General features: G+C 47.0%; 1 protein-coding gene across 9 annotated transcripts in view; it reads right to left on the bottom strand.

Annotated features, from left to right (window-relative positions):
- LOC1281190 (uncharacterized protein CG43867) overlaps positions 1–15666 on the bottom strand; it is a 178842-nt gene extending 163176 nt beyond the window's left edge. For 8 of the 9 annotated variants that reach the window (XM_061642015.1, XM_061642014.1, XM_061642018.1 and 5 more), the window contains exon 1: positions 14114–15666. The gene's annotated coding sequence lies outside the window, so the exon portion shown is untranslated. The remainder of the gene's footprint in view (positions 1–14113) is intronic. The other variant, XM_061642024.1, reaches the window with a different exon arrangement.
- Positions 15667–15949: the final 283 nt, after the last annotated feature.

Raw genomic sequence — 15949 nt, 5'->3', positions numbered from 1 at the left:
ACTCTCGAACGATCCAAACTCCGCCAAAATGTTGGTAATGTGATGACCTAATAAACCATCATCATCATCATCATCATCATCGTCTGTGCAGTCGAATCTTCCTGACTTCTTTTAATGATTCCAACGCTCGTGACAAACATTAAACATTGGGAAAATGAACCACTTGATAAGCAGGACATGGTTCATCTGTACCACGGCATGTTGACAACGCGCACAGCTCACACCCAGTCCCGAAGCTTCCCGAATAACACCAACAAACAAAAAACATATCAAAGTGATAATTGGTAAAGAATGAAGAAAAAAAACCCCAGACGCAAACGCAGACCCATACTCCGTACCGCAACAGTGACACTCAAAAGAGAACACCGACGAATGGGAAGCGAAATAGCAGCTCTGTGGCCTTCTCAATCGGAGCGTGTGTCCCTAACTTTCGACGCAGACGAATGTCGTTTGACAGGGTTCTTATCGTTTTCGCCGAGGGGAGGGGGAGAAGCTAATTAATCGGTCACGAGGTCGCCGAATCCGGACTCCGTTCGTTGCAAATCAAACTCATTCGTTCCAGCCAACCGGTCCTCTAGCGGGCCTTTTTTTTGCATACTCCACGGGGAGCTTTATAGAAACGACAGCAAAAAACACGAAATCATATCAAAATTCGTTATGCTATTTTCAATCGAATGGTGCTGCATTTTTTTTTGTAGTTGAGAGTAAGTTTTAAATTGAAAAGCAACTCCATCCGCTTGGAAGCAGCTACAGAAAAAAGCATTCCATTTAACCTTCCCCCAGCCGACCAACCGACCATACTTCTCTAAATGATTCGTCAAGAAATCGATCTGCGACATTTGCAAGAACAACAGCAAAAAAAAACCAAGAGTTCCTATCCCAAACAGTGTTGACAATCGCTGCCTTCTCCCAGAAGGATTCCCGCAGTGACATCTCATCTGCGCAGAGATCATCTTCGAAAGCATGCAACGGTGGGACACTTTGGCGTGGGAATGATTTGCATAACCCGCTGTTATGGCGTAAAATTCAACGTAGTACAACGTTGCGGCAGCCGGCAGCGGTTGGGGATTCGCTTACAATGTGTTCCCAAAACCTAACCTTTTCTGACCACCGGCAGTAGCAGCAGCAGCGGTTGCAGTTGATTGCTCATACGGACAGTGGCTCGTCACGAGATGCCCGAGAGTACAATCGTCAATATGCTCTCAAGAAGAGGAGCGAAAAAAAACGCACACCCACACACAACGGGGACAGATTGCATCGATCCAATTTGGTGCGCTTGTTTCACATCACCCAACCCTGCCCCACATCACAAAACCATAAACAAAACCTGATGACAATTTGTTCCACCCGGTTGGGTAGCCGCGATGTCCGTAGAAAGCTGCACAAACGCTGCTAACCCAAACGCCAAACAGAAAGGTCATCCAGCGCACAGTGGCCGAAAGGAAAGAAGGCAACCGACCGGCCAAGAGAGGTGTGTGTAATGCAATTTGTGCGAGCTGTTTTGGTGCACAATCCATCATTATTTCCTGCCGGGTCATAAATCACAGCCACTACTACACCGAGGAAGATGGGCGACACGCTGACCCTGACATGGCCTGCTGCGATTTTGTGTGCGTTTTTTCTGCCAACTAGAAGAGCCAACCATTGGTGCATGCGCTCCATTTATTCCTGTTCCTTGGAGGAGAGTACAGTGCATCGCCAACTAGACCGTCACTCCGTATGTGTGTATGTGTGTGTGTGTGTTGCAAATCTTGAAGGTGTCCGCGCGTGGTACGACTCTAAACAAAATTTCTTAAATAACTTGGGGACACATTCCAGGTTCCAAGGGGCAGCTTACTTTCCTCCCTCTACAATGACGAGGAGGGTGCAATTACAAACCCGCAGTGCATTACGAGGGCGTCGCCATGGCCTGGTCTTGTGCTTGCTGCAAGAAGTCAACGCCAAGCCAGAAGCGCCAGAGAGACATTCGATCCAATCAACTTCTAAGCGTCATTCGCGCGCCGGGCTTGTGGCTGTTGAAACCACACTGCATTGAAGTTGATTGAACCCCGAGGTGTCTCGGGCGCGCTGAGGTGCAGTTTGGGAGCTGGCGTCCTAATCGTGCTGGCTGGCTGGCTCTCCGTGTCCGTGGAATGTCGATTGTGTTTGACTCCCCGACACGACAACGTTCAAAACAACAACGGTGCAAAAATGAAGACTGAAAGGCAAGGCGCATAAAGAAAACAAAGTGCGAGACAAATCCAGAACATTGCAACAAGACACACACAGCCAGTCCACAAAGGAGGGCAAACGCGGAGCGGAGCGTAAAAGGGTTGTCTTGTCATTCGCGCTGTGTCACCTCCGGTCGCGATGTCTTTGCATCGACCGGCAGGGGCAGGAGAGAGCTTTTCGCCGCACGGGCAACACCGGTATATGCCGGAGAAGTCGCAGCGCAATGGCGTATGCAGATTATGATTATTATGATGACGACTGCTATGACGAGGTGGTGGTATGACGTGGCCGACTCTCGGCATCGTTGCACTGCGAATTCCCGGCCCTATTTTGTATCATCATCAACGCTGTGATCATCATCGTCTGACATACACACACACACACACATCATGCTATCAGTGTAGTGTTATATCTCCGGTCGTACTGTTATTGCCCATCGTTGCATTTCGCTCCCCGATACTGAAAGCGTTCAAAGCGCATCCCTCCTACGGACGGAGGTGCATGCAAAACACTTGCATGCACTGCACTGGTGTGTGCATCGGAGCGCATTCATGTGGTTTATTATTTCATACCCTTGAATTGCTCGGCAATCAGTGTAGAATCTGTGTCTGCAAACAACTTCTTTCTGTCTTCTCTAGCAGGTCCAAAAGTATGTAGTGCGCTCCGACAAAGTACATTCCATTCTCTTTTTAATGTTTCTTCAAAAAGCCTACTTTCGTCTAAACACTCCACCACTCCAGCGGTCAATAACATCTCTGTTCGGTGCGGCAATGCAGAGAGAGCTAATTGAAGGGGATTTGATTACTGGAAACTGGCCTGTTCCCCAAACTGGACACGGGCGCAAAAGCATGCCCCGGCAGTGATGACAACTTCGATCAGCCTCATCATCACATCAGTCCTATCCGGACACAACAGTCCGCCCCAGTTTGAGGCTGCAGTCATCGCCGATGATGACCCGGTGAGTGGGAGTGAGAGCTCAGTCAATCTAATCTAATTTCTTTGTCTCTGGAACTGCACTGCAGCAGCAGCATAGGCCATTGTTTGTGAGCGTGTGTGTGTGTGTGTGTCTTTGGTTTACTGATCCGCACAGACAACCATGCCCATAGCTTATAGCCTAACGGGGGCAAGCTAATTTCCGGGACCGGAGGTTTACGACGACTTGAGTTCTTGCATCTCTCGGGATGTTTCGATTGTTTGAACTCGCCCGAAGGGGTGCGTTAGAAGATGAAGAGAGTAAACGGTATTACTTTTGATTTAAATGGAATTCAAACTGTTCAAAAACACTGTCCACAGCTCGGCACTACGACTCCGACCCATCCAATGGTTGCCATCTTGCACGGCAAATATTTGCTGATTTCATTGTAACCAAAAACCCTGTGAAAGCGTGTGGCCAGTGAGCTAATACCATGTACACTCGTTAGTGTGTACTACGCCATTAAAATCAAACACGTTTCATCACGCTCCCCATACCGATGAGTGATGCGCGTTTCAGCTTACTTAGAACGATTGATAACGTCATCTGATGACGCGCAATTGCGTGAATAGTTGATAACGCGTTTCAACCCCAACGGCCTGAAACGAGAGAACGCCCTGATCAATGACCTGACGGTGAGTGCGCTAAGATTAACCGCTCTACGAAGCATCAACTGCTTCTACAGTTTAGCTCAGGTTCAGTGCTTCAACATAACGAATCAATCCCAAACCAAACACTAGTTCCAGTGATGGAGAAATTAAATTACTTCTCCTCACCACTGCTCCGATGAAGCATCATAACATAACGAACAAGGCCCTCCATGCGACAGCTCCTGTCTGCGTTAATTAAGACAAATTGCCTTCCCGTTCTTCTCAACTCTCCCTTTCACGCCACAACAAGAAAGACAAGACACTACAAAACCGTTTGGTTTGATTTAAAAATTAAGCCCCATCGCTCGGTGTCGCATTTGCGCCAGCGAAAGTGGGAGGGAAGTGGACAAAACCCCCCAAAAACAGCCACGTCATGTTCGGCTGGCTGGCAACTACAAAATCCGCACCAAACGGCAACTTCACTTCCAAAACACCAAATCACCCCGTTTTACGATATCACAAAACCACCCGCAACCCATTAGATGGGTCTCGTACCCCTCATACTAAGGCAATCGCAACCCCCTATCATTTGACCCCAATTTCACGCGGAATTCACAACCAATCAAACGAGTAATAACATTATACGCGGTCCGCGGTGTGTGTGTGTTTTCTTGCTGGTTATTTCTTATTTTTGGTTTTGGGCCAACCGACCAATCGACCGACTAGCGATCGCGGGCTGGACGCGGATTGAAGGTCACCGGCAAGGTGAAGGTTGTGCGCAATTTAGATACAAATAAATGTGTGTCTTTTATGTTTCGTCACCTTCGCACCTCGGAGCCGTGCTGCACCGGCTTCAATCGACGCAGAGTTGAAACACCGTTTGGAGAGGAGGATGATCACGTTTCTCCAGAGGATCGCACTGTGTGATGGCAGTGGACCAGGACCAGTGCGAGAAAAATATGTGTGAATGGGACCGGAACATCTTTCGGTTCGAGATTCGCGATCGGGCACAGTATGAGTAAATCCATTTTAGGATTGGCAGGACGCTTGCTCGACGTAGCGGGAATGCCCGGATCGTGCCCTGCGAATCGTATAAAACGATTATTATTGCGCATGGTTCACCCGCGAACCTCATTTGACTAATGAGGCAGATGATTATGATTCGATGAATATGTGTGCGTGTGTGTTGGGGGTTTATCTCGTTATAATCGTTCCAGCAAAACGTGGGAATGTCTGGGAATGGCTTGCCTTTCTCTCTTAAATTCCAGCAAGCGTTCCATCGCCAGCGTACGTGTTGATCACTTAATAGGGGAAGGAATTTACCTGAAAGGTAATTTTGCAATGTTGCAATCTTTTCAATGTTCCCCCAAAAAGGCTTGCCAGCCTGCCTGAAGAATGTAAGAGCACGGTGCGTGTAATAGCAACGCGCCTTTGAGCAAATGAAATATCTTTATCCAAAAACCATCGCTAAACCGTTACCAGACGCACGCGGGCAGTGTAATTTATGTAAAGAAATATGTGATAGTGCAATTTCTGCCACAGCGCCAAAACATGCTACAAACATGCGCAACCATGTCAACTCGCGAAACTGGGTCAATTGGCTCTACCCCATGCTCTAGCTTAGCAAAAATCCTGTGTGAGAAAGAATTTCCCTCCCATGCCCAAACCCCTCCGCAAAAAAACCGCGCCAACCAACATTATTTTGATTCAATTGACCAACAACCAACACCGGAGCCGGGGTCTGGGGTGAATGAAATCGCAACCCAAAGCTAGCAGAGATCGAACGAGAGTGGAAGACGCACAAAAACAAACCGACAGTCGCAAATCTAAACAGACACACTGAACAGCCCAGCCCAGCAGCTGTGTGCAGACGTAGCAGGCACGGTCGGGGTTCATGTTTATGCAAAAGGGAAGCCGTCGCGGCGGGCCGGGTATGTGTTACAGTGTGCCCGAGAAGCCTGCCCAGCCCAGGACGGTCATCGCGGTTGAGCACTGAGCAAAAAGGGCTGTCTATCTCGCTCGGTCCCACTCTCGAATGGTGGAGCGTTGAGGAAATTCCGTACCATTCGTATCAGACAACCGCCTTACCACCAACTCCTGACGACGATTGGCATCCATTTTGGGCATATTAAATTAGTCGCATCGTGAACGTACTCAAGTTCGACCCTTCGACACACTGATTTGGCCAGCAAAGGTTTGCTATGTTCAGTGGGCCAAAGCACCTAAACCGAACTGAAACCTAAACGCCTAAGCGGGGTCGCCTAAGCTCGATCGGAACACTCCAAAACGGTGTGCTAATCTTGGGCATTGCCATTTTGATGCGCTTAAAAAGGGAGTGACATGTGCGTCAGGCCTGACGAATTGAGGTAACGTTTCGCAGCTGGTTAAAGAGCAAATCACATGTTTTGTAAGTTGAAAGACGTAATGAATTTTACAGTTTTTTAAGCAAACGTACTAAAGTTACGGGCAATTACAGCTACTCTTCAAACCGGGGTCCATCTTTAACACAGATTGCCAGTCCCATCTTGAGTGTGTGCATAATTAAGTTGCAAATTACAATCTTCAACGCAATCAGTTTCACATAAACTGGGAAGTAAATGGTACACCGTTTCCGGTGTCGTCTGAGGACTTTGGGCGAGGACCGACCCGAAACAGAACAGGGGGAAGGGGGGGTGACACCCCCCAGCTTTGCTCAATTGAATATTTATACATGTGCGCAGCACAAACAATCACGACCGAAAAGATGCTCACGAGGAAGGCACAAAGACAACGATTGGTCGGGGATAGGAGGAGGCTGACAAACTGACGATGAATATTCAAATTTGTAGCAAACGCTATACAACGTACGCCCCCCGTCTGGATGAGGATGTAATGTCCCGTGACGTTTACCAGGGATATTAATTTGAAGAAATTGAAAGTGTTCAGCACCTGGGGGACATGGAAAAGGTGAAAAGAAGGCCCATTCATTGTCGCGTTTGTCGGTGTAGCTGTTTGAAGTGTCGTTTTTATTAATGAATTAACATCCAATACGGGAAACAGCGCTATGAACGCGTTAATAAAGATTAATTACGAAGAAAGTAGCCTTTTACACAACTTTACATACAAGCAAACATGAAACAAATTGTGTTAAGTTAATCTATAAACAGTGCAAAGGCGTATCTCGATAGGTTCGAAGAGCCCTTCTCGCTAGACGGAAGACATTCAACCATCCATACAAGCGACGGCATCAACACATCGATCTTCGAGTATTTTCTAAAAGAGTATTCTTTTCCGTGAAAGTAAAATCAAGAAGAGGAAAGGGGATGAAAAATGAACCTCTCGAATCGTCATATTCTAGGCTGAAATAAACTAAAAGGGAGAATGAAAAAATAAAGCTAGAAATAGGCGAGGAACCTCATCTGAGACAATTCAACAAAAAACGATCCTATCCCACAGCACCGTTCAAGGAGAAGCATTTTCATGCTTTTATCCTATTCTCGAGAAGATTCCTGCCAGTATCCGGGCTGTCTATTTTCGTATGAAAAAGGAAAATCAAAATCACTATGGGGTTTTCACTCGCTTCTTTTACCATCCACAAGCTTAAATCACGATGAAGGATAATGGGAGCTCTTCAACCGAGCAAAACCCAAAGCTATCTATTCACTAAATGAACTTCGACGCTCCAAGTCTTCTGCCTTAACGTTCGTTTTTTTCTTCTCTATAATCCTTCAAGATTGGTGCCTTCGCTCGGCACTATAATTTTGCTCTTTCTTTCACTCTGATTGCCTTCTCTTTTTCATTCAACCACCGAGGGTTCTCTTCCACTTTGCTCCTTCTCCAAGAGGGCAAAAGGCTTGGGTTTTGCATAGCGAACGAGCAATACCATCCTGCCCGAAAGCATCACACGACTTGCAGGCCAAAGGATGGGTGTGTACCGGTCCAATCGATGCAAGATGCAAGAAGACCCACCAGAAGGGGAGCGTCGTACCGATGCAACACAACCAACCGAGCAGAAAGCAAGTTCACTTTTCGTTTGTATCATTGTACCGTGCAATATGATTTGATGGCGCTGTTCAACCGTAAAGTCGTCCTTGAAACGTCAAAACAGACCACCATATCCCCATAAACATTCAACCCCGTGTGTGTGTGTGGCGCTGCTGTCGTGTGTGTAATCTTGTTATTTAAATTTAAATATATCGATTTCTGGCCGCACGCAGCCCCAGTCCTCGTGTACAGCCCGAAGCCATTCTACCGCTGTTTGAGCTGGTGGCCAACTGCAGCAAAAAACGGATGACACGAATCGAATGGAAAATAAATAAAACACAAAGAAAAAGGAAAAAACACACACACACACCAGAAGAAGAGGCGAGGACTCGTGACGGGAACTTCCGTACCTGTCGTAGAAGAACGTGTCGTAAGGTGATGTAGAGTAGTAGCAGTAGCAAAACAAAACTGAAACAACAGCCCGTGTGCTGTACGGTCGGTCGAAGCCTGGTCGCCTCGGCCACCCGCTGTCCATTTCGGTGAGAGCCACTATTTGTTCTAGCGTGACAGCTTTCGATACCCTTTCGACGGTTTCCGGGGATTATTTGTGTTATTTTCCAGCTCGATGAGTTTTTATGGGAGAAAATCAAATCCGAACGTTGGCGCACTAGCGCACGACGCCATGGTGGGACGTGCACGTTTGAGAGTTCGAGAGTTGGTAGAGCTTCTAGAACTGCAGGAATCGATGCCACGATAAAAATAGACTTTTTTGTTTGCCTTTTTTTCTCTCTCTTTGGAAGACAATTATTGAGACGTACACATTACGAACTGCACATAAAAAGTGCTAAAAGTAGGCTTTAGAAGACAAAAATATCATTTTATACAAATATCTTACTTTTAATTTGAACAATAAAAAGGAAATAACTTGAACTGTTTGTCCTACACGGACTAGTGGTGGGAGATCAGAATTCCGACCTATTCAATTCTGTGTTCGGAAACAATTCCGTAGCCAATTTCGATGCTAGAATCGATTCTGATTCCGAAACCGATTTCGGCGTTGGCTCCGGATTCGATTCCGGAATCGGAATTGGCTCCGGAACTATAATCGGCTCTGGATTTACAATTTGCTCAGGTAATTAAATAAGAATTGACTTCAGAATTGGATTTAGCTCCGAAATGAGAATCCGTTCTTGAATTCAAATAAGAAATTTCGGAAGCAAAATCAGTCTGAGAATCTCCATGAGATACAAGTAAATTCTGATTCTTCTTCTTTGGCTCAACAACCGTTCTCGGTCAAGGCCTGCCTGTACCACTCGTGGGCTTGGCTTTCAGTTTTTTTTTGATTCCCCCCCCCCCCCCCCTCTTCCCCTCCATAGCAGGATAGTCAATCCTACGTATGGCGGTACAGTATATTCGGAGCTCGAACCTAAGACGGGCATGTTTTTAAGTCGTACGTGTTGACGACTATACCACGAGACCGGCTTATTTTGATTCTTTGCTGCTATCAATACAATCAATCCAAAGATGGTACATTGGATCCAAACGTTTAATCATATGGAGATGCCGAAACCGACTCCGATTTCGAAGCCGATTCTGATTTGGGATCCCATTCCGATTCCGAAGCCGACTCCGATTTCGAAGCCGATTCTGATTCCGGACCCGATTCCGATTCCGGAACCGATTTTAATTCTGGAACCGATTGCGACTCTTGAATCGATTCCGGAAACCGGTTCTGGACCTACTATCTGGCATCGGTTCCATAAAACTTCGGAGTTAGCCGGAATCGATTCCGGCCAAAACTTCTTTTTCCCATCACTATTGCTAACAGTATGTTTACCCAATCGTTCCATTCGACCAGATTCTCATACGCGCCTAATACCCTCCCCTCCCCCCCCCCCTCCTATTTTGCTTCGTTCCACACCGTGTCAAATCCGATATTGGAACCGTGCATCCAGCGTAGCGAGGTTCAGCGAAACGGAATCGACTCGTTATTCACCTCTGCCGCTGAGAAAACTGTACCGAACGTGGACCGCGCGCTGCATCCGTAGCACGACTGTGCTGTGTGTGTCCATAAAATCAGCTCAATCGGCCGTTAAAAACTATCAAACTCGATCGCGGGCATCAAGCGAACGTTCCAACGCAGGACGACCATATTTTATCCATATTTGTCCCGCACGGTGCGTTCGCGGTTGCGGCACATGCAGGACGGGTTTGTTTTTGTATGAGCAGAAGCGATCAAACCATAGCGATGGGGTTGGAGAAGCTAGTTGGGGCGAAAGACTGTTACTAAATAACCACTTGATAGATGTAGTGTTTTATTATTTAGATTATTTTTTTATGAATTGGATCTTATCGTTTCTAATTCTTCCCACTTGAACGAAAAAAAACCTTCCCCAATAGCAAGTTACAGCTCTAAAACTTTCCTTCCCACAGTGTAACCTCAATTCTTCCTCCCATTTTCCCATATTGCCCCTACGTGCCACAATCCCAGTGTCACGGTGGGAAGCTGGAACGCACCGAAATCGAAAAAAAACGAAACGAAACAAACTGGGCCACTTCCTTCCCCAAACAAAGCACAAAGACGCAACCGATTTAACGCTCTCGCATCTTGCCCGGCTTAATGATGAACACAACAAATGCAATGAAACTGTGGCTCTGGAGAGGGCACATAGAAAACAAAACCCCGACCCCGGTGAGCGGCGGTCCGACCAAGCCAAGAGATGCAGCCAAGCCACAGACAGCAATGGAAACGCACGCAAAAACCCCCGTCATCACCGTCGTGTGTCCACCATCTGGTTTCACTGGTTGCGGGAAGAAAGGCGCAAAAGGTGAGATCGAAGCAAAGCGGGAACGCCGTGAGCGAGTGAGAAAGAGCGGAGAAGGAAAACCCAACACAACCCGAGACGCAACCCCCGGGTGTACACAGCGATTCCCAGCTTTGTCTGTCTTTTCCGCCTCCGTGTTCCGCACCTTCGCCAGGTGTGTTTGCGCGCGCGTGTGTGTGTGCGTGTGCGTCTGGCAAACGCCAAACTCTAGCGCCCAAGTGTCTGGGGTTTATGAGCGCAGCATAAAGCATCAGACTCTGTCCCAGCTTGCGTGCGCTTTCTTCGCGTCGAACGCAACTCCGAACCCAACCACTTTCCGATCGAAGCGCGCAGGGAAAATTGCATTAAATTTTCCTGCGCTTGGGGCCGCGTTGTTTTGTTCCACCCTGCTACGCTGGTGTGGTTTTTATCTAGTTTATTTCTGGTTCTGGTTTGGAAGCTACTCTTGGTACCGTTTATGGTGCCCCGCGTTTTGCTTTCTTCTGTTACCACTTTCTGCTGTTGGCACCGATGGAAGCTTTTTTTCTGTTTCGAATTTTACTTTTACATGCGTTTCTTTTTTTTTAATTTTCTGTCTTTCTGTTCTGTTTTTGCTTACCAAATACAGTCATCTTCATCGACCAAAGCTTCCTTTTCAGTAGCTTAAGATTTCAGTTGAAATAGTTATCTTTCTTTTAAAACTTTTATAATATTTTTTGGTCTTTTATACAATTTTACATGTTCAACCTTCATTGAATCATTATTTTCTTGCTACTTTTGCTACTATTTATCATTTCATATCGGTCATATTTTCTTCTTTTCCATTCGAGAAACAGTATTTTACACTTTCATTACAAACTGCCCGTATACTGTCTTTTCTCTCCAATTTATCAAACAAGCGCAAGTCAGTCAAATGAGGGGTAGGGCCGCACTGCACGTACAACGCTAAGCCCGTTGCACTCGTTTGTTTCATAGCACTTCATTCGACTGTACACCCCTTTTTGTTTTCGCCCTTTTGAGCATCATTACACGCTGCATTGCAAATTGCATTGCCGACCATGCCCTGCCGAAAGCGATTCGTACTGCACGCTATGCAACAGACAGGAGCGTTTTTTTATGACATTTCCATATGCCTTACCTTGTCGTGGCACTGCTCTTCTGTCTTCATTTGTTTACAGATAGCAATTTTCCAGTGCTGTCATTGTTTAAGGGGGTTTTTCTCTACTTCACCCGCATCAATTACAGCAAACATTTTGCTTACTTTCTTTCCTGCTTTACATGTCAACATTATTTTTGTAGTTCATCCATCAAATCACCCTTTTTCTTAAGTTTTCGTTCTGTCATTTTGTTGCATAGATACGGCATGTTATAGCAGCAAATAATAGAAACCAGTTACGTTTTAAAATAAAAACGTAAATTATGTTTAAATTCACCTTCTCCACGATCGATAGCAAAGCAAATCTCTTTACGGTACGCCAATCGCAGAGCTGATTTCCCATCGTGTGTTGGGTTTCGCCACTAGCCCACAGCTCCCCAACACACACACACACACACACACATACACATATCCCTTTGGGGATGCTCAGCAGTGCGATAAACCACATAAAGAAATGGGGAAAAAAGCAAAGCCTACCATCGAAGAAAGGGAAATAGACACGACTAGGCCCGCCAGCAGCTAATTGCAGTGACATAACGTGTCTCGCAATAAATGTCTTTCCGTCCCTTTGCGTAAGCTTGAAGAGGGTGAAGAGAGAGAGAGAGAGAGAGAGAGAGAGAGAGAGAGAGAGAGAGAGAGTGAGAACGCAAAACAAGGCTTACAATTTTATCGAAGACTGTAGCAAACGATCAGAATCGTGACGCCGGCACAGGTAGAACGTAATTTATGCGCACGTAACGTACCAGATGCATCGAACACATTTGTTGCCCCCTGAGCAGCGTGGAGGTAATTACATAAATAAAATAAGACACAAAAAAAAACAAACCCCGTCTCACAGCCGGCCGTCCGATGTCAGAGTTCAGCAACAAGTCGTTGAGTCGTGTCGTAAAGGGACGTAAAGGGGAGAGGGGTGGATGGGGCTTCATTGCACTCAACGCGCTTTCAGTGCACGTCGTAAAAGTGCAGCAGGTAACAATTAAGCCTCTCCAAAAACAAATGATTGTAGTTAATTGCAGTTTGAGCAGTTCAGCTAGTAACATCATCAAAGTCAAACCTTTTCTTTGTGATAAACACCGCCCCGAAATTAATCACACTATTGCCGAGTTGATTTTTGTACCGAAATTTACGATCGCCTTAAGCGCTGGGCCGGGGGGGGGGGGGGGTGTGTTACGTTCGCTAAGGTGCAATACTGAGCAATACCCCAAAACTGCTACATTTGTGACCGAACAGTGTGTGTGCATTTGGCAAATTGCAACGACGATGACGCAGGCCTCTCTAGTCGGCGCAAGTGGTTTTATTTTCTTGCTGCACACACTTGAGCGCTGTTTTGTTTTGCCTTTTTTTACCTGCCTTTTGCGCCTCCACTGCGCAACTGTGCAATGGCTCGCCGGCCAGCCGGGGGGCGCAACAGCTGCACCAGCAGTTTTATTTCACGGTTGAGTGAAGGGCTCAATTGACGGGCGCAAGTTGATAAGTTGCCGGAAGACACGGGGACGGACGTTTTGGGTGTATGATTGGTAGAACAGAAAGTGGAGTGTAATTTACATGCAAGGCCGTAGAAAGAATAGTTAGAAGCGTTTCAAATGCGAGCTAATCATTGAAGAAGAATAAAAATAGAAAAGAAAAGACATTTGACGCATTAACAGCATTAAAAAACGGGGAAACACACACACACAAGAGAGAACATAAATAATGATATGCAAAACGCTTCACAGATACTTGTCGTTCCGTTCGTAATCGTTTGCAGGCAGTGTTAGGGCACACACACACACACCCCTTTGCCGGAGCCGAAAAGGGTTCTGTTAAAAAGGGCGAGGCTCTTATAAGGCAGGTCCTTTCGCGAGCGAGCGGAATGTGCTTCGCTGCTGCTGCCTGTACGTGCAAGGTGAGAGAAGCAAGACAAGGCGGGGGGAGAGGGTGCGATGAAAGAACACACGCATCTATTGTTACACCGAAAGGTAAAACTCGTTCGCTGCTAACGCTGAGCCGTGGTCGCAACCGCATGCCGTAGCGCTCTTGTTCGCGCGCTGTTGCCCCGGCAACAGCCTTATACGCGTCCTTAATAAACGCCTTCGTCTTGCTATGAAGTAGAACGATTTTACAAAACGTCGAGTTACAAAAAAACGGGAAAACGAAGGACACAGAAAACTGGATATAGAATCGCTCAGAGGCTGGATGTGGAAAATGGGACATTTGACACAATGGCAGTACGAAATAGAAGAAGACAAAAAAACGAAACATTCTGTTCTATTTTACCAATTTACCGTGCAATGTACGACAATGAGAATGGAAATGGTTGCTCCCCTTTATTCCCCATTCACCCCCGTCTCTTCCACTCAGACATAGCGTGAAACAATTGAGCCTTTACATTGAAGGCTCTACTTCCGTTTTGTGTAAAAAACAGTTTCAAACTTACATTTTTTTGTTTCCCTTTTCCTCAGCAGCGCTCTCGTTGTCGGCTTTCGGCTTTGTGTCAATCGCTGCTTCCCAACTTGCTCCACTGATCGGAGAGGGAGGTGTGGGTGGTGGGGTTTGGGTGGTAATGCCTTTTCTTATTCCGTTTTTTATTTGTTTTGCGCTGTCGCGGCTCTGCTCGTACAATTTCACGGAGGAAAATTCTTCAATTGCGAACGCTTTTCACTACGACCGATTTACCACCGTGTGCGAACAACACAGACACACACACACACACACAGGACCCGTTTTCCGTTTCCCACGTGCTTTTCATTTCCCGTACGGCTCACTCGCTCGCTCTTTTTCTCTCTTTTTCCCACTCGCCAGCACTTCACAGATGGTTTCGAACCCGAATGGATTTTACTTCTTAGCACGGTACCCTGCCGCCCGAAGAGAGCGACCCAATTTTACATCCCGTTTTTCTTTTTACACACACACACAATTGGGAGCGCAGCCGACCCGCTTTGCCGTAATCCAACCCACAAACGCGACACTAACTAAAAGCACACAGCAGCCGCACACACCACACACTTGGCTAAAGCGCGCATCAAAATCAATAGACACCACGAAGGATACGGGGCGCGCACACACACACACACACCCGCGGTCACTCGCAAGGATACACGGCAAGGCCCGAAACCGGCATATGCTTCCCTATCCCGATTTAACCGAATGCGCCACTGCTTACGCAAGCACTTGCTCACACACGCAACGCACACTGCAAGTCGCAGGGTAGAAGAGTGGTTAGACTTTTCCTAATATTTTCGCTTCATTTGCCCTTGCGTACGGGTTTAGTGTAGTACAGGTAAAGCGCACCCGCGCGCAAACCCCGCACCGAAAAAATTACGCCAACGACAAATAAATTCCGATTCACACGCAGCTGAGCAGCAGGGGCAGCAGCTTCTCACCGGTGGTGAGAAGCGATGAGAAGTGAACGGCGAGCATGAGACGCTGCTGACGAGAGAGCTTTGCCTCGTTCAGGCTTGCGAAGCGATTGGGAAAGCGAGAGCGAGAGCGATAGCGAGACAGCGAGAGAGCTTCACTGACATTTGTGCTTCGCACACATTGCTTTTGCCTTTTCCCAGCGCACTGACTGGCACACTCTTCACGTCGTTGCCTACGTACACACACACAGAAACACACGCAGCGCAACCACCCGCAATCGAGAGATACACACGTACGTTTCACCTGCCCTTACCTCACACACTGGCACGCACTAGCGAGCACGCACGGAAGCACGAGCTTTCAACGCACACACACACACACAGCAACAGCAAGAACAACAACAGGAGACGAAACGCTGGGTCGATCTTTACACGGGCACATTGGCTATGGTAGCACCGTTTATTTTTTTGTTTGGCTGCAAGATTCAGTACCACCGTGCATCAGGATCGATCGGAACGCGTTTTCAGCTGCCAGCAATCGATGCAAATTCCGATGGACCCAAAACAACGACACACAACACCGAAACGCGAACCGCGTGCAACGGAACTTCGGAAGCGAATGAGCCTGACGGGTGAGAGTGAGAGCGCGCGTTTGCTCTTTCCACATTTCACACGCACGGCAAACGGAGCGCGCGCTCTCACTCTCTCACGCTCTCCTGTACTCGCGCGCGCGGCACACGCACGAACTGACAGCAAAAACGGCCGTTCTCTCTCGCACGTCAGATGATTGCCATTAGAAAAACAACAAAAAAACAGATCAGGTGCAGTGCAGACTGTTGCTGCCAGCTTCAACAGTTTTATTCAGTTTTATTTTGTGCGTTTTATTTATGTTTTTTTTCTAAACGTACATACAA

The sequence above is a fragment of the Anopheles gambiae genome, chromosome 2 (assembly GCF_943734735.2).
Source record: "Anopheles gambiae chromosome 2, idAnoGambNW_F1_1, whole genome shotgun sequence".
Lineage (NCBI taxonomy): Eukaryota > Metazoa > Arthropoda > Insecta > Diptera > Culicidae > Anopheles > Anopheles gambiae.
Note: the sequence above shows the minus strand (reverse complement) of the source record. Positions and strands in the feature narration are given on the sequence as shown.